At 40.0% G+C, this 18,333-nt stretch overlaps 1 protein-coding gene across 2 annotated transcripts in view; it reads right to left on the bottom strand.

Moving 5' to 3' along the window:
• The window catches only part of LOC122793603 (F-box only protein 6-like), a 376,976-nt gene extending 371,240 nt beyond the window's left edge, over positions 1 to 5,736 (bottom strand). The window contains exon 1 of one of the 2 annotated variants that reach the window (XM_044061777.1): positions 5,625 to 5,736. The gene's annotated coding sequence lies outside the window, so the exon portion shown is untranslated. The remainder of the gene's footprint in view (positions 1 to 5,624) is intronic. The other variant, XM_044061778.1, reaches the window with a different exon arrangement.
• Positions 5,737 to 18,333: the final 12,597 nt, after the last annotated feature.

Raw genomic sequence — 18,333 nt, 5'->3', positions numbered from 1 at the left:
GATGATAGAATGGGAAGACGCCAAGAATTTATTTGGACTGCAAGGTATGCCTTCCTTATCAAGAACAGATATCAGTGTGTAAGCAAACAGAAAGAAATAGGGTGGTCCTAAACAAACGACCAGCACTGGTAGAGTTTTTACTAGAGTCTAGAACAGAAGCTGCCATTAAAAATTTAATAATTAGTAGACCATATAAATCATTGCATGATAACTATAAGAATAAATCAGATGAGATTAGAAAGGATTAGGAAGAGAGACTGGATAAGCAATTCACAAAGAAACAATGGGAGGATATATGTATGCCTCCCAAATATGCAACAAAATCTAGAAGATTTAGAATTTTTGTTTGGAAATGTTTACATAGATATTTTTATATCCCAAGTAGACTCAAGAAAAATTTTCCTCAGGTGGACAGGAAATGTTGGAGGTGTGGCAAGGAAGAAGGAGGTAATTGGGAACATATTTTCCAGGAGTGCGGTGAGTTGGCGGACTTTAGGGATTCCCTATGGGATACATTGTCAGAGATGCTAGTTGGGCAGATTGCTGTGACTAGGGAGATGATTGTTTTGAGCTATGATACAGAATCGGAATTGCCTAGACATGGTAAGGCCTTGCTGTGTCTAATTATGGTGGCTGCCAAAAAAGCAATTTCTGGAAAATGGAAATCAAAATCTAAACCAACTATATTAGAAGTAGTGAATATAGTAAAAGAGGTAAAACAACTGGAACTGAGATCTTTACAAAAAGGGTAGGAGCTAACTATATAGGATAAAATTGGAGTTGTGGGAACAATACATACAGGGGAAGAATGAGGTTTAAAATAAGGCAAGACTTAAATGAGCTATGTAATGTTTGACTGAAAATAATTGGGTGGATTACAAGTGATGTACAATGTTTGCAACTGGGAGTGTGTCAGTATGACTTGTGATGTAAAATGCTTGCATCTAGGGTTGTGTTGGTGTGGTTTGTTTTCATTTATATAAATGTACGATTGCCTATGTCATAAGTGATGGTTTAATAAAGATGTTTCTTGTTTAAAAAAAAAGGGCAGGAATTAAATAATTTATGTAATGTTGCTTAGGTTATATGATGTATAGCAACAGAAGTATAATGATTGTAAACGTGAACTTGTTAATACAGTTTGATTACTTTTATATAAATGTAAATTTGCCTGTGTCACAAGTGATAATTCAATAAAGGTGTTTAAAAAAGAAGTATTTTAAGATAAATGTCTTATTATGGGGGGTCGCCCCCACCCTGCATCTCTCCGGTATGAATGGCTGTATCTCCCTGGAGCCTAAGAACATCTCTCTGGACCCTACTAACTATATAAACCAAGTCTGAGGTTGCTGTATCTTTCAGTAGGGATTTACTTAAAGACACCACAACCATGGACTCAGTAGACATTCAAACAAGGACTGCCCAAACCACAGTGAACCATTTTGGGAAGGTTCTCCTTTCCTCAGTTTTGTGTGATGATGGAGTTGATATATACAATATTTGGAGGATGTGGTAGTGCAGGGAAGCCTTTCAGACTGACCACATTTTGAAATGTCAAGGTGGAGAGACATAGTACAGAGATCGCATAGATTACATTTACTGTCCACACATTTAATGCAGACATGTCTGGTGAAACGAAGCCCCGTATGCTCAGCATTGTTCATTCTATTTTTGCTCATTAACAACTTGGTCCCTCACGTGACCAAAACATGCTCCATAAGCCATCCATTCCAGATATCCATTATGAGAAGGACAGTGTTGGACACATTCTGGCTAGCCAGTGCAGTGTCAGGAAGTACTGTTGATTACCTTATCAACTTCTCCCAATAGCTTTTTCATATGGCTAATAGCATTATTTGTACTATTTACTTGTTAATATAGCGGACTTATTATGTATTCTTACTGTAATATTAATCAAAAATTGTTACTATCATAAACTATGTTTGTACTCTTGTGGAGCTTTTCTCCCCAGCCCTCCGCTGAAAAATGGTTCTCTCTCAGCTCGACATTCCTGGTCAACAAATGTCAAATTCATATATATATATATATATATATATATATATATAAACTCTATATAAGAGCACTTTACATGCAGAGATTTAACAGAGAAGGTTACTAACAGATTCACTAAATGCTGCCATTTTTTTCCCTGTATTCTTCTCATAGGTGAACCTTCTAACACCTTTCCTCAAGATTTCAAAACAGTTCCAGCTTATGGAGTATATGAAACAATGTTCAGACCTTATAATAACTGTGCTGGTGACCCCCACGACTCCAGTTGCTGTCTGATGATTCTGATGTTTCCAACCATTGTTACTTCTGTGATTGGAAATAATGGCAGCTTTACCACTATTTATTAAATAATTTTTAAAGAATACCAAACTCTTCTGAGGTCTTTAAATTATTTTAACCCATCTTTCTCAAAAATAAAAATGACATTCTTGAGACAGGCTCCTTCTTGACCAAGACTCTAGAATACCATCCAGCTCAGGATTTATACCAGCCATGGTTTTCAAGGTAAGCATATGTAAGTAGATAAGTGAAACAGCTCATTATCTGCCTGTAACCAAGTCACTGAAAACTGTAAGTCACTGAAAACTGTATGACTTTTGTTTATAATCTTTGATGAACAGTTGGATTAATTGCCTGCTTCCTCTCAGCTCATCCATTCTCTTAACTAACATGTGGGTGATCCAAAGATCTCAATTACTTTTGGTGGCATCTGATATTTGGATACTAAGCAGAACACCCACAGATGTATTTCTCATCCCAAAATATACACATCTAGACATGGGAGAATGAATTCCATAAGGCCACAGACTACTAATGCACTTCTGTTACTAGTGTAGCTTTCTGTAGCCACCAAATAAATACAATTATCTTTCTTTGCTATTTCTGGATTATCTGCTTGGAAGGACAAGAAATCATGGCCCAAATCAAGTACAGTTACACAGGGAAGAGGGACAATCTAACTCCCATGATCCCTTGCTCTAAAGGCAATGTCACCAAGTTCCAGCTTTCTATATATTTCATTTGCTTATATGGCCTCATTGAATGATTTCCCAGAGGAAACATGACAACTTTACACCAAGTTATTTGTGGGTGATCCCACAATACATATACATTTCTCTTCTGTGCTCTCTAATGGGATATATCAAAGATAATATATCTTTGTTTTTTTAATTAACAAAATGTCCTGAAATTTCACCAAAAGCCAATAACGCTAAACAGAATAACCCCAATGATTCAAAAAAGTTGGTTAGTTATTCATTTCTAACTCCTTATATTTCTCCCTTTTTTAACTGCTTGAGACAATGACTTAACCAGAACAAAGAGCAGCTTAGGCTCTGGGCATTCTTATCTCATTCATTTACTTATTTGTTCTCCTACCTATATTTGTCCTTCAGTTTTGACCCTTCAAGATGGCAAATGAACTAATGTCTCTGAGAAATTTTATTACCTCAGTACTACAAACATGTAGCCCCACCTTAGCCAATCAAACTATCTTTTTGGCATCTAGGCTAAGTAAGAGATGTAGCTTATTATTCATGTGATTTGTTAACAATAATGCCCATCTAATATTAATATACTGCAGACAGGGTTAGCACAGACAAGTGACTGGTGACAAAGCCACAGATTAAAGCTAAATGCAAAAAAATGCATTATTATTCCCTTCAGGAAAGTTGGCATCCCTACTAATTACATTACAGACAGCACCCCCTTAAGTGTAAACTCAGTGGTACATGATCTGGGCACTCAGTTTGATAGCAATCTGAGCTTTGGCCACCATGTATCCACAGTAGTAAGTAAATCCTTCCATGTGGCACATCTTATAAGTAAATGCATCGCATCTAGATTTAAGGATGTTATATACTACACTGCAGTGGTGGTGCTGCGGTAGCGTTGTCGCCTCATAGCAAGACGTTGTCCTGTTCGATTCTCAGCTAGAGCGTCTTCTGTGTGGAGGCATACGTGAATGGGGCGTGCCTTCATTGAAGGTTGTGCGTCAGGGCTGGTAACCCGGTACGTAAAAATCCACTACCAATCATTAGCGGACTGGAGTTCCACTGTGGCAACCCCTAACCGGGAAAAGCCGAAAGAGACAATCAATCATAATTCCATTATACTCAGCCATCGTCAGACCAATAATGGAGTACAATGCTCCCTTTTGCATGTACCTCACCAGACACCTGCAACAATAAGAGAGACCACAGAGGCTTTTCACCAAGAAATTACAGGGTACACAAAACAAGTCTTACCAGAAAGACTGAAAGCCCCGCCACTGTATTCTGTCTCCTACAGATTGCTAATGGATGATCTGTGCCTGGCTTACAGGGCAGTATCTGACCCAGTCCTGATGGAAATGCTACATATTTGTAAATCAAACTGCATGAGGGTCATGAGCTCCAGGGATCTTAACTTCTGACAGGTCATCTCCCAGAGACTGCCACTTCTCTGGAACAAGCTTCCAATTCACATGAGAGTTCTTCCCTGAACTCTTTAAAAGCAACCTACACTAATGGATGGGTGAACACAAGTTCACACCTGGTGTAGTGCCCATGTCTCTCCTGGACAGAAGAAGTTGGTATTAACTACCATAGACCCTTATCTCTGTGAACTCCACTCACCTAACCACCAACAACTGGAGCAACTCGGAATAAATATAGCTAGGCTTTTAAGGGCTCTAGGGCCATTAGCCTAGTAACCTTCTATGAAACTAAGATCTTATAAAAGGCATCATATCACCTCTGTATTCCAGTGATCCTCTGCAGTAATCCTGTTTGTGGGTAAGCTAGAAATGGGCAGCTTTATATTTCACCTTATCATTCAAAGCCTGATAAAGGCTTAAAGATGTGCTGTGAAATACTTTAAATAGTCTTATCAACACCATATAATTTAGCTATTGTGGTTGTCTGCTCTGTTTTTTTTTTCAGTATCACATTCTGTTGAAGCAAAACGTTGCCCCGTTCGATTCTCAGCTAGAGCGTCATCTGTGCGGACTGCGGAGGCATACGTGAATGGGGCGTGCCTTCGTTGAAGGTTGTGCGTCACGGCTGATAACCCGGTACTTAAAAAATACACCACCAATCATTAGCGGACCGGCGTTCCAGTATGGCGACACCTAACCAGGAAAAGCCGAAAGACACAAACAAATTCTGTTGAAGTCTAAGTTATAGACTGTATATCACTTCAGTAGAATAGACTTGTAACTTCATATCAAGTTTTCCAATTGTATCTGTTCTTGTTTGCAAAAAAATATTGAATTTTCGGGTGCAGGAGTGTATACACATTACCTCCCCTTATTCTCACATTACTGCAGAAGTATAAGAACCCTGAAAAAATCTTGAAGATACATAAACTTCTCATTGCTGTGAAAGATACTTGTACTCGGTGCTTTCTCAACGATGGAAATAACACCTTAATTGTGTCCCATAAGAGATCAGGAATGGGGACATCATATCATAAATTTTGCGATTTCACCCCATACCGGTTATCAGCAATTATGAATCTACGCTTTTTAGCAATGCTTAGTTAAGGCACTATAACCCTGACACTGGCTGACACATACTAATATAGTTACAACATCATTATCTAAGATAGAACCGCAGTGGTGCAGCAGTTACCGTTGTGGTCTTACAGTAAGAGGGTCTCCCGTTCAATTCTCGGCTAGAGCGCCTTCTGTGCGGAGTCTGTACGTACTCCTCGCAGTCGAGTGACGTTTAAAGAAACGTAGATAGATGCGTGTGCGGGCAAGTCGGCACTGTAAAAATCCACTGTCAATCATGACCGGAATTCCGCTGTGATGACCTCTAACTGGGTAAAGCCGGAAGACATCGCTATATCATGATCAAAGAGAAACAGCATCAAAACTATGTATCCTATGCTTAAATGAATACAGCCTGTAAAGTCTGTTATTCCTTGTATAAACCTTTGCTACATGAGTAATGGGTGTAGAATAAGGCTGACTGGTTCGTAATATGTGCACCGCTATGCACAAGTCTTGTACAACCCTTTAACATTCTCTTCGGTAGTTTAGCTACATTCAGTTGTCTTGGTTCATTGAGAGAATCGTTTAACGTATGGCTTAGCAAGCAGTTAAAGTTCCACTCCAAAGATAATGGCCCTTTTTGCACAGGCACCAAAGTACAGCAACAGTGGTCTAATCAGCTTAGCGACTGACCCTAGGATAATACCCAGTGAGCCAAAGCAACCCTTGCTACCTCAGATAGCTTTTACCTCCTGCAAAGACAGCCAGCACTATCCTGGAAGGCATCCAGACATTATCTTGCAACCAAGCCTTACCCAGACTTAAGTTCTCTTTGAGCTTTAAATGTGTCCCTTGAAACAGTGTAACTGCCTTTTATTTCTATATAAATAAGGGACTTCTTTCATTTAAATGTATTTCTAAACCCATTTATACTAACACAGCAAATAACCAACTGATGCATTTATCCGGTACATATAATTGCTATCAAGAAGCAAGATAAAAACAGGCGGAATCAGAAGGCTATAGATTCTAATCCCTTAAACAGCATATTTATTTCACAACATGGGCGTGGTCCACTGGTAAAGAATTCTTTAAAGAACATATTTAGACAAACAAAGTGACTCCGTGCAGTGATATCTGGCTAAACAAACAATGACAACTATATACATCACTATAGGGGTATATTCCCTAACATTAAAGTACAGAATCATCAATGTGCATTACATAAATTTCTAAATGTCAGCAAAAAATAAAAAATAAAAAAAATGAAATTATAGCAATTGCAAAAGGACACCTTACATTTTCCTTTTGTGATCAGTCAACTAAAAAAACATAATGTTTTATGACTAGTGGTACTAAGGAATATTTTTTGGTGTAAGGTAATGTCTTCAGTTGGGATTAAGGGCAGCAACAGGCTTAGAATTAGCATGGATGGACAAAGGGGTTTTGCACCTGAGTGCTACCAGAGAGATAGTCTGATATTAAAATTAGCTGATGTTAAAATTACCTTTATGCCCATATCTTTTATGACAGCTCACAAGTCAGTGAGTTTAGACATCCTGACATCACCTTAATGTTTTTTTTTCATGTTTAAAAGGAATGTTTTATTTTTTATTTTACATTTGTTGACTGGGATAGTCCGTCTGTGTGTGTGAGCCCATTTTCAGCGGAGGCCCGGGGAGAAAAGCTCCAATAAAACAAGAACATTGACAGGTACAGTGTCGGTTTTACATAGAATTTAACAGAAATATCTAGAGACAATAAAGAAAGTACAATATACAAAGGAGTTCATAGGTTCATAGGTTCATACTAGGCTATCTGCCCTAGGGCATTTATAAGCCTAGCCAGAGTGTGTGTGGCTTTCACCACCCCTTAGGATGAGAATACTATACCCATTAGTCTGCTGTGCCTCTGTCCAGCAGTGATACAGAGATGATTCCCGGGGTAAACCTACGATCTCCCATTTCTCTTGAACAGAGTCATTGAGGGGCTCTGCCTCACATGGACTGGGATTCTGTTCCATAGTGTAGGGAGTCTCTGGGTGATGAATCTGTCCCTCCAGCTTATATCCGTGTTGAGGTTTAAGTCTCTTTTTGAGGTGAAGCATGTCCATTAATTCCGGGTTGGACATGGCCTTGTATGTCAGGCACAGATCACCTCTGAGCAGACGGTATGCGACTGAATAGAGCTGGAGTTTCTTCAGTCGGGCATCACATATGTTTGAGCCCTTTATCCTTTTGGTGAGGAACTTTTGGGGTCTTTCCAACTGCTGCAGGTGTCGGGTAAGGTACATTCCGAATGGGGCGTTGTACTCAATCATTGGTCTGATAAGTGAAGAGTACAGGGTACAATGACCTCTCCTGATCTGGATGTGAATCCCTTCATGATCAGGTGGGCAATGTAGAAGGTCTTCCTAACCACTTTGGCAATGTGAGTGTCAAAAGAGAGGTTACTGTCAACTTGGGTCCCCAGGTCCCTGATAACTTCTTCTGTGTTTAATGGATTACCACCTATGTGGTAATTAGGGGTTACCTTGTTTTTCCCAAAGGGTATGACTATACATTTTTGGCATTTAGCTTAAGGCCATGGCTCTGGCACCAGTTATCCATTTCTATGAGACCTTTCTGGAGGATGTCTGTGTCTGATGGAGTGTCAATTATGGTGCCCAGTTTGCAGTCATCTGCAAATTTTGTCAGCCACAATCCCCTATGTTTGCCTGCACTTCAGAAAAATAAATGCCAAACAAGAGGGGCCCAGGACTGAGCCCTGTGGGACACCGGCTTAGAGTCTGACATGGCACCAGCAACTCTAACCCTGTGTGTTCTGTCCTTGAGCCAGTTTGCAACCCATCTTGTGACATATGGGTTTACATCTAAGCTGGTGAGCTTTTCTATGATGCCCGAGTGGAGTATTGTGTTTTGCTAGGTCAATGTAGGCTGTGTGAACTGCCTTACCCTCATCAATGGCCTTAGTGACTGTTTCAAAAAGTCGACCAAGTTCAAGAGGCAGGATCTGCCCTTGACAAAGCCAAATTGGGTAGGATCCAGTGTCTGTAGGTCCCCAATGTCTTTATTTATGAGTTCCATTATGATCCTCTCCATAGCTTTGCAGACAAGGCTCGTCAAGCTTATGGGGCGTAATTTTCAGGGTCCGAGAAGCACCACCTTTGTGGAGTGGGACCACAGTTGCCGTGCGCCATTCTTTGGGTATGTATCCTGTAGTAAGGCTAAGATTAAACAGCAGCCTTATGTGTGGGTTTAGTTCCTCATTGAGTTCGTGTAGCACACAGCCAGGGACACCGTCTGGTCCCATTGATGCTGTGTTTTTTGCTCTATAGAAGAGCAGCTCTCACCTGGGCATCTGAGATGTTTGGGAGGCTAGACTCTGGTGGGATAGATATTTCTCCTTTTGGGGAGGGAGAAATTTGCACTGAACCTGTCTGCCAGTATGTTGGCAATGTCTGTGGGTTCAGTGATTTTTTTATCATTTTGGACTAATTCTGAGCATATCTGGGAGTTTCCACCCAGGTTTCTAACATAGCTGAAAAAGGCTTTATGATTGTCTTTTGTGTCATTAGCGATTTTTCTCTCAAAGTTGGCCTTGGATGATTTTATGAGTGATCGTGTTTTTGCTAGTATTGATCAGAGATGCCTTCCCTTTTAGGATTTTGCTCTGTCATGTAGTAGCTTTCTCCTCTTGTTGTAGAGTTTGTTTATGGCTGGAGTCCACCAGACCGGAGCCTGCCTTTGGTGGAAAGGGTCTTGATTTTATTAGGGATTGCTTGATCCATACATTCCTGGAGGTGCTCGTAGAAGGCATTTGTAAGGGTTTCAGCAGCGTGGGTTGTGGTTTCCACTGGCTCGGGCGCCTTGAAGGATACCACTCCAGTCTTAAGAAGTGTGAAGTTTGCTTTTGAGAAGTTCTTCAGTGTCGTCTTTTGCTGGGGGTGGGGGGGATGTGGCTCTCCAGTGAGATTAATTTATGGTCTGATCTCACCAATGAGGGATATACTTCCGTGTGGAGCATTTTGTCCCCATGTTTGTGATGATCAGGTCTAGTATATTTTCTCCTCTTGTGGGAATGGTAACTAGTTGTTCCATAGCATTTGAGTTTATGAACTCAAGGAACCTTTGGGCTAGGGTGTTGGGGCTTGAGTAATGTTCCCAGTCTATGTTTGGGTAGTTGAAGTCACCCAATATGATGGTGTTTGGAGAGACATTCATACTCTCCAGTGTCTTCAGGAAGGCTGTGTGGGTTTCCTGAGTTTGAGGAGGTGGTCTGTAGCATGTTACAAACTGTAGGGCAGTTTTACCTATGGTTAATTGCACCTGGATGGTCTCCGATGCGTTGCCACTAACCTGGAGGTGTGGGTATCCTTTATGAATATGGATAGTCCGGATTTTGGGGCGGAGCATGATATGAGGTATAACCTGATAGTGCTGGGGTGCTCTCAGGAGCCTTGAACCAGGTTTCAGTCACAGCACAGACATCGATGTTCTCCATACTAAGGAGGGCTTCGAGGGTGTGCATCTTGAGGTTTAGACTTCTGGCATTGAGCAGTATTACCCTTAGTTTTCATATTTTATTTTCTAGTAGGTTTATCATTTGAGCCTTGCCTAAAAAGGCACTATGGGGGTGGCAGAGCCTTTGCCAATATCCGGAAGCCCAGGGTGACAGGTGCAAGCCATCCCTTGCGGCAGCAGCGTGGCTTCAAGCATGTCATCCCAGGCAGACAGACATTGGATCTCCTTAGAATGACACCAGTAATTAAGCCAATTATTAAAGCTGATCATTTTGTCTCTGTATTGTGGCATCATTCTTGGTGAGGGTAGGATACTGCTCAGGGTCAGGGTCATACCGGCCTGGGCTACATAATCTGAGAGCTCCTCTATGTCTCTTTTCATGTAGTCCAGGGAGGTACATCTCAGGTCGTTCACACCGGCATGGACAATGACTGAGTCATACTTGTACTTGCTGTGGAGTGACCTGAGTGCTTGTGTTATGTGGCGGATTCTAGTGCCTGACAGACAGCTTACTGTGATCTTTTCCTTGTTCAGTCTGGTGAGTGGGACGTCAGTGTGTCTGACTATGGAGTCACCTATAACAAGTGTGTCTGGCATTGTGTTTGGCCTTAAGGGCTGTGACTGTTTAGCACACTGACTTCGAGAACTATGTGTTGCATGTCTTATGTCTTGAGGTGGCAGTTGCTTGGGTGTCTGCTTTGGAGGCCTCTGTAGTTTTGGTAGATTTTTGATCAGTGCCTCCGTATCTCTTTGTGTGTTTATGTGTTTGTTTTGCAGTTGTGATAGTTCTATGTGAAACTGGGTTTGTGGTGTGCGTGGTTTCCTTCTCCTCCTGTCTGGTCTTGCCAATCCTGAGTTGAGAGAGCTCAGCCTCCAGTTTGGCTATATAGTTGCATCTCTCACATGTATTTGTGTTTTGTGGGAGAAGGAGTGGGTTGTCTGTGTACATGAGGCAATTGTAACATTGCCTCAAGATGCCCAGATTTACCAGCTGAACAGGAGAGGACGCTACAACTGACCCTTGACATGCTAGAAAAGTGATAAAGTTTGCTGTGTAACTGAGTCAGAAGGGACCTATAGGGAAATGGGTACTCAAGGGGATTCTAGGCTAATGTAGTACTTTGTTTAGTATACAAGTACTTTACCTATATAAAAATGCTTTAGGAGCAAGTGCTGAGCTTTACCTATATAAAAATGCTTTAGGAGCAAGTGCTGAGCTTTTGAGATAGAGAATAGACTGTTTAGATTGCAAGTAGAGAAGTTCTAAGGGAAAAATTGAAAAGCAGACTTTACGGAGCCAGAAATAGTTTAACCTTGTTTAACCGGTGCTGCCCGATGGTGCTCTATGGGCAACTCTCGCTAAATCTAAAGTGGGCTTTATAGCAGGGGGTTGAAAAGAGCTAGGAATTGACCCAAAATGGCCAGTAGACTACAAGTTTCTGGCTGGAACCACTGCTCTATGGACAAATAGGCTGCTCAGTGCTCCCCACTCCCACTGGTGAACAAAGAAGCTTCCCTTTATCCAAATAAGGATATGGAATAGCACAGGAACCAAGCCAAAGCCCAGAGATCAGCAAACTCTGAAGACTGGACTATTCTAGTTTAGTAAGGCGGGAAAACAAGATTTTTTTTTTTTTTTTGCAGAAAACAGAGGAAAAACAGACAGTAAATGCTATAAATGCTTTTCTTGAGTGTGTTAGCCTACAGGTAAAATTAAACAACAAATAACTTTTTTAAAAGTGCAAAACAGTTAATCAACACAAAACAGTTTAAATAGAATGCTGAGCTGTATAAACAGGTGAAAATGCAGTCGCTAAGCAGTAAATAATCAAAAGCCAGAAAAAATACTTAAATCAGAAAAAGTCACTCTTTTGCTCTCTGCTGCTTGTAGAACTCTGCAGGACACCACGAGGAGCTGTGCTGAGTTGAATAAAGCAGGCTTTATTACAGGGGCTGAAAAGAGCTAGGAATTGACCCAAAATGGCCAATAGACTACAAGTTTCTGGCTGGAACCACTCCTCTAGGGACAAACAGGCTCAGTGCTCCCCACTCCCACTGGTGAACAAAACCAAAAGCGGCTTTTATCCAAATAAGGATATGGAATAGCACAGGAACCAAGACAAAGCCCAGAGGTCAGCAAACTCTGAAGACTGGACTATTCTAGTTCAGTAAACAAGATTTTTTTTTTTTTTTTTTTTGCAGAAAACAGAAGAAAAACAGACAGTAAATGCTATAAATGCTTTTAACTTGAGTGTGTTAGCCTACAGGTAAAATTAAGCAACAAATAACTTTTAAAAGTGCAAAACAGTTAATCAACACAAAAACAGTTTAAATAGAATGCAGAGCTGTATGAACACAGTAAATAATCAAAAGCCAGAAAAATACTTAAATCAGGAAAAAGTCACTCTTTTGCTCTCTGCTGCTTGTAGAAAAAGTCACTCTTTTGCTCTCTGCTGCTTGTAGAACTCTGCAGGACACCACGAGGAGCTGTGTTGAGTTGAATACTTATTACAGGGGGCTGAAAGAGCTAGGAATTGACCCAAAATGGCCAATAGACTACAAGTTTCTGGCTGGAACCACTCCTCTAGGGACAAATAGGCCGCTCAGTGCTCCCCACTCCCACTGGTGAACAAAGACGCTTCCTTTTATCCAAATAAGGATATGGAATAGCACAGGAACCAAGACAAAGCCCAGGGATCAGCAAACTCTGAAGACTGGACTATTCTAGTTCAGTAAGGCGGGAAAACAAGGTTAGAGTACGTTATTAAAATATAGTAAAGTCATATATATATATATATATATATATATATATATATATGTGTGTATATATATATTTTTTTTTTTGTGAGGGCAGGGGTCCATCTTTAGTTGATCATTTGAGGATACTTTAATACTTTAATATGTGTACATATGTATACACTTACAAAAAAAAAAAATAAATTATCAAATTATACTCTTATTGTAGGTAGCTGATAGGTGGTGTTAGCAAGTGGGAGTGGGGTATACATGGAGACTATAAAATTTAGGAGATGAAATTTGATGTGGGCTTATGTGGTATTAGCCTGGCTTGGTGCAGGAGCAAAGCCAGTTGTTAGTGAGGTGGTCTTTCAGCAGAGTTTTGAATTGGTGTAGGTTGGTAGCATTTAGGATGTGTTGAGGGATTGAGTTCCAAAGTTTAGAAATGTGGTGGGAGTAGAATCCGTCCCCGGCTTTGTTGTTGCTTTTGGATACTTGGAAGAGTGTTTTGTGCAAGGATCGGAGTTGCCGAGTGTTGGTATATGGTTGGAGTAATTGTAGGGCTGGGGTTCTGTTTGGCTGGTATATTAGTTGATAAGTAAAGACAAGTTGGGTATAAGTTAGTTGTTGTGGGAATTCTAGCTGCTTTATTTGTTGCAGGGCAGAGCAGTGGTGGGACCTATATGGGAAGCTAGTGGCGAACTTGACTGTTTTATTGTAGGCTGATTCAAGTTTGGTAAGGTCAATTTTGTTAAGGTTTGTAAAGATGGGAGAAGCATAGAGAACAGTAGATAAGAGATGAGTCCTGGTGATGCTTAGTCTAGAATGGCTAGTTAGGAAAGGATTGATTTGGTAAAGAGAGCCTAGTTTGTTGTGTGCTTTTTTTAATGGTTTAAGAGAGGTGTAGGTCAAATTTTAATTTTCTATCAGTTGTGACACCTAGTAATTTGATATGTGAGCTGGTGTTTATAATTGTGTTGTTGAAGGAGTGGATTTGAAAAGTGGCTGAGGGATTGGGTGTTTTGGTGGGGAGAAAGAGCATGAGTTTGGTCTTGTTTGGGTTCAGTATGAGGTTAGTGTTAGTTAGCCAGGATTCTACTTCTAGGAAGGATTGTTGTGTTATAGCCTGTAGTTGTGTCAGAGAGGGGGCGGAGCATATCAGGGTAGAGTCATCTGCATATTGGATGACAGGCGAGAGAATAAAGTGAATATTTTTGACATTTGAATCTATTATTTTGCAAACCCATTCAAAACTTATAATCAGTCTCTTTAATCAGTAATATTTCAAAAAAAAATGTACATTTCCAGGTTTACTTCAGTTGACTAAGAAATTTAAAATATTTCAACATTTTCCCAAGCAATTTAAACTATAAAGCAATTATGTTCTACTGAACAATGCATTTTGAAGCATTTTCATTACTCTAAAACAAATTTACAGTGCATAGTACATTTAACCTTTTAAAAAAATAATCTAAATATATGCAGCTTTGATATGGGATCTAACCAGGAGGCACTGAGGTTCTATGTAAAGACTATCAGGGCACCAACTGTGGATATAGTCATGGAGTAACACAAACTTAAATGTGGATTTATCCAAAGAGTGTTAGGAGTCAAACTCTGGCTGTATCTGAGGCAGCATAACCAGGATTTCTAGATTGCTATACTCAAGTTAGAACTATAAGGAATTTTGTATTTCATTTTTTTGTACCTTTGTCCCCACAGCTGACCATCACTGGTCCCCAGTGCCTCTCTTTGTCCAAGTCTTCCTACCCCTCCTGGCCTTCTCTGGATTTGCTTCAATAAAAGTTGGGGCTAAACAGGAGACAGAAGCACCCTGGGACTGCACCATGCTGCTTCAGGGTATTTTTTCCTATTTTTCTCTAACCCCATATATCCACAGACATATCCTATAGTGGAAAGCAAAATAAAGGGACCTTGCTGATCTGCTCTTCACTTTTGCAAGGAGCTGATGTCAGCTAGCTGCCCTATCCACCCTAGGAAGGGCTCTCTGGTTGTTTTCCCAGCATCCTTCCTTGGTTTCTAATCACATTGGGTACTCAATGGATATATATCCCCCCCATCCTCCCAGGATAGGCACTCCCTTCCTCCATCCCTGCCAGCTCCTCAGATGCCTGAGCTGATAATCGAACTTGTGTCACCTGTGTCATATTCAGGGCTTTATCCCTCTATTACACAGCAGTGGCATACAATCTTATATTTCATTGAGATATTTTAAACAGACTGGGACTCTAGTTAACCAGAAATATATTAAACAAAATAGTGCTTGTTTTCTGGTTCAAGTTAAGAATGAGCATTTGTATTTGGGTCTATATCAGATAGTCAAAGTTCCGTAACCCCGAACAACCCCCCTGCACCCCCCACACCCCCGCTACTTAAATATACCAACTCCGAGATCGCATCACATTGAAGTGAATGGAAACCTCCGCTTATGAAGATTTCCATTCACACGCTCAAACTTTTACAAATTCGAACATATGGTCTCGACCATGTGTGGTTTGAACTTGTAAAAGTTCGACTACCTGATAGGAACCCTTTGTATTTAACTCTTCCCTGTAAATAAACTGCATTTAAAGTAATTGTTTGCACCAAGTGTCACTTGCTACTTAGATACATATCTATTATATATATACATACACATGTATAGACATACATATAGATATACATATATACAGCAACACTCTGCAACATGTGTCTTACTCTCTCCTTTGTTCAGGTGCAGTTTATTTATGTTGAAGAACGTAACCCAAATCATTCATACTCTTAGTTAAGATAACTGCGGTTACTTATAGTTTGACTTTACTCCATTGTCACAGTCTTTCAAAAGGATGCATCAATTTCTTACAACCTGTAGTCTTGGTCGTCCAGCTTAAATCAAGCTGCTTTGCAACTTTTAGGGACAGTCACAAGCACAGCTAGGTTCCTAGTGTTATTTGAGTAAATCCACACATAGCTTCTTCATATTCCATAGTTTCTTCTGGTCAAGCTTCCCAAAGATTGTCCCCTTTGTTCATGAAATTCCTCTGTGCAAGAAACAATCATCTCTGAAGTTATGGGCTACTTGCTTTCTTTTTAAGAAATGCTCTTCCAGGTGGCTCACTTTAGATTTTATCTAAGTTTTCACAGCTATAATATATGGACTACACATGTTGGTACACATTTTTATTCTGTAATAGGTACTGTATACTCACCATTTTACAAATCAAATGGCCAATATGAACCCCAGCATAGAGCCCCGGTTCTATACTGAATGTGATTTGTTATGAGACCAGGATAACTCAGTCACATTCATGTGGCTGTTGCAAGGCTTAAGTCTGATTTTGAAGTGAAAGGTCTAGTGTGGCAGAGCTTTGGGAAGCTTTCCTACATCCTGTTCTTTGTACAACTACTTCAACAGCATATGGTCAGTTATTAAGTGAAGAGCCATCTTAGCTGGTTATACTGCAAAGAAGTTAATGCCCACATAGCAGCATCACAGTCCCACTCTGTGACAGAGCCTTTTGTCAAAGCCTTACCTTACAGCTAAGTTAGCAGAATGGGTGCTCCTCACCACCTACTTCTTGAGACATGACAGCACCCAGCTCTACTTCAGATGAATTAGTATATACAGTGGTGTAGCTAACTAATAATGAGCCTGCTGCTGTTCTATGATCTGACACCCCTCCAGATCCTAGCAGGAATAAAAACTCTTCCCCTAACATGAGGAATACAAAATGCTCTTTTATTCTTTTAAACTGTGGCAAACTGATTGCTACAATTTATACCAAAACAGTGCTCCGTTTTTGCTACAAAAGTAATGCTGGCATTTACTTCTAAATGTCGATATGCACAGAACAGCAATTGGGATTGTGCCTCTAACACTTTACACCTAGGGTGGTGCCATCACCCCTCCCTCACTACGGTTCTATAGTACATCTTATGTGTATAGACACCCTACCTTTTGTAAGTTCTGTAGGAGGCAAACTACCATAACAAAGCTAGGTACAAAATTTCTATACCAGTCTGCTAGTCCTAAATATGATTTTACTTGTCATTTGGTACTGGCTATCAGTCAGTTTCTAACAGCTTTAATTTTATTTGTGTAGGATTGAATTGCTCTGTTTCAATCATATATCCTAAGTATAAATGAACAAAATGAAATGTCTGATGTCTGTCCTACAAAGCTTACTTTAAAATTAATTATAACTACAAGTCCTGCCAGTCTTAAAGAATCCAATGCAGCTTGCTGTGTGGACAAGTGAGGTTCCTAATAAATAAATTATTACATTAATCAGGGTATGCAACTAACTACCTTGTGCGAGGTTTCAGCACTTTATCCATGAGACTTTAAAAAGTGACAAGAACTCCATGAATTGCAAAGGGTAGGTAAGTCATTATATTGAAAAAGACCTTTAGTGGTGGACAATGTGGTCTTCTCTTTGACATCAGAGGTGAGGGGATTCTGCCCTTCCACTTGGTTAAACTTATGGTGGCCAAAGACCTTGCTTTGTCTAGCCTCTCCATAACTTTATGCACCCTGGTCACTGATTAAGTGTCAAATATTGATATCTCATATCATTTTCTAAAATCAATTCATTTGGGGCAATCTGGCTTAGAGACTAATACAATCAGACAGTCCCATCTGTTTTGGGAATCCTTAATACCTTTACAGTTTAGGCAAATGTTCTTACTTTTTCACTCTAGTACCCTATATAGTTTTACGTTTACCTGCTCCTTTCGCACACTTTCAGTATGATGCTGTAGTAAATCTATTCTGCTAGGCAGCTGAGGAAAATGCTACTTTTCCATGAAAAAACTCTTTTATGTATTGTTTTGGGGCCTAAAATAAATACTGTGTCTATTTGAAGAGCAGGGACAAAATTCATGGGTATCATGCAATTGGTATTTGTATTAATTCCTAGGCTGACCACAGAAACTTCAGATTTCTTCTGTAGTTTTAATACATTATTGTGATATATCTGCTCTAGTTTTCTCTTTCTTATTGATCTTATTTTCAAGTTCAGTTCATTGTCACTACCACCTCAAAAGGTGCTTGCAGGGTCTTGGGGTTAATGCTAGCAATTTATCTTTTATTTTGACCTCCTATCTGGCATTTTAATCATAACCTCCCTGGTGCATCTTATGTATCCTTTATATATGTTCATTGACTATCAGAATAACAATTTTGACCTACCTTGCAACTTTGTGAAGCATGTTATCACATTCTTAAATTGTTTTTTCTTTTTCTTAAGGCTCTTTTGCTATGACCAGTTGATAATGCCTACAATAGAATAACTCAAATAGAGTTCATCTGTTGAAGCTTGAGGTACCTCTCTTATAGCAGCAAGGAAACAGGGAAGTAAGTGATACCATTTCTTACCATCTTATTCTATGGCCTTAAGCACAGACCTCAGAACTTCACTAAAATATTCCACAATTCCATCCATCTGAAGGTAGGAGACTGAAGTTCTTACCATTTTATTTTAAAAACACTGGCAAAGCTGGTGCATGAATACATTTCAGGTCTGAGAACAAGTCTTTGGGAATCCCTACCCTGGAGAAAAGTAGTGCTAGTTATCTGGCTATTGC

Source organism: Protopterus annectens, chromosome 2.part0 (assembly GCF_019279795.1).
Source record: "Protopterus annectens isolate FY-2018-M chromosome 2.part0, PAN1.0, whole genome shotgun sequence".
Classification (NCBI taxonomy): Eukaryota; Metazoa; Chordata; order Ceratodontiformes; family Protopteridae; genus Protopterus; species Protopterus annectens.
This window is presented reverse-complemented; position numbering and strand designations above follow the sequence as displayed.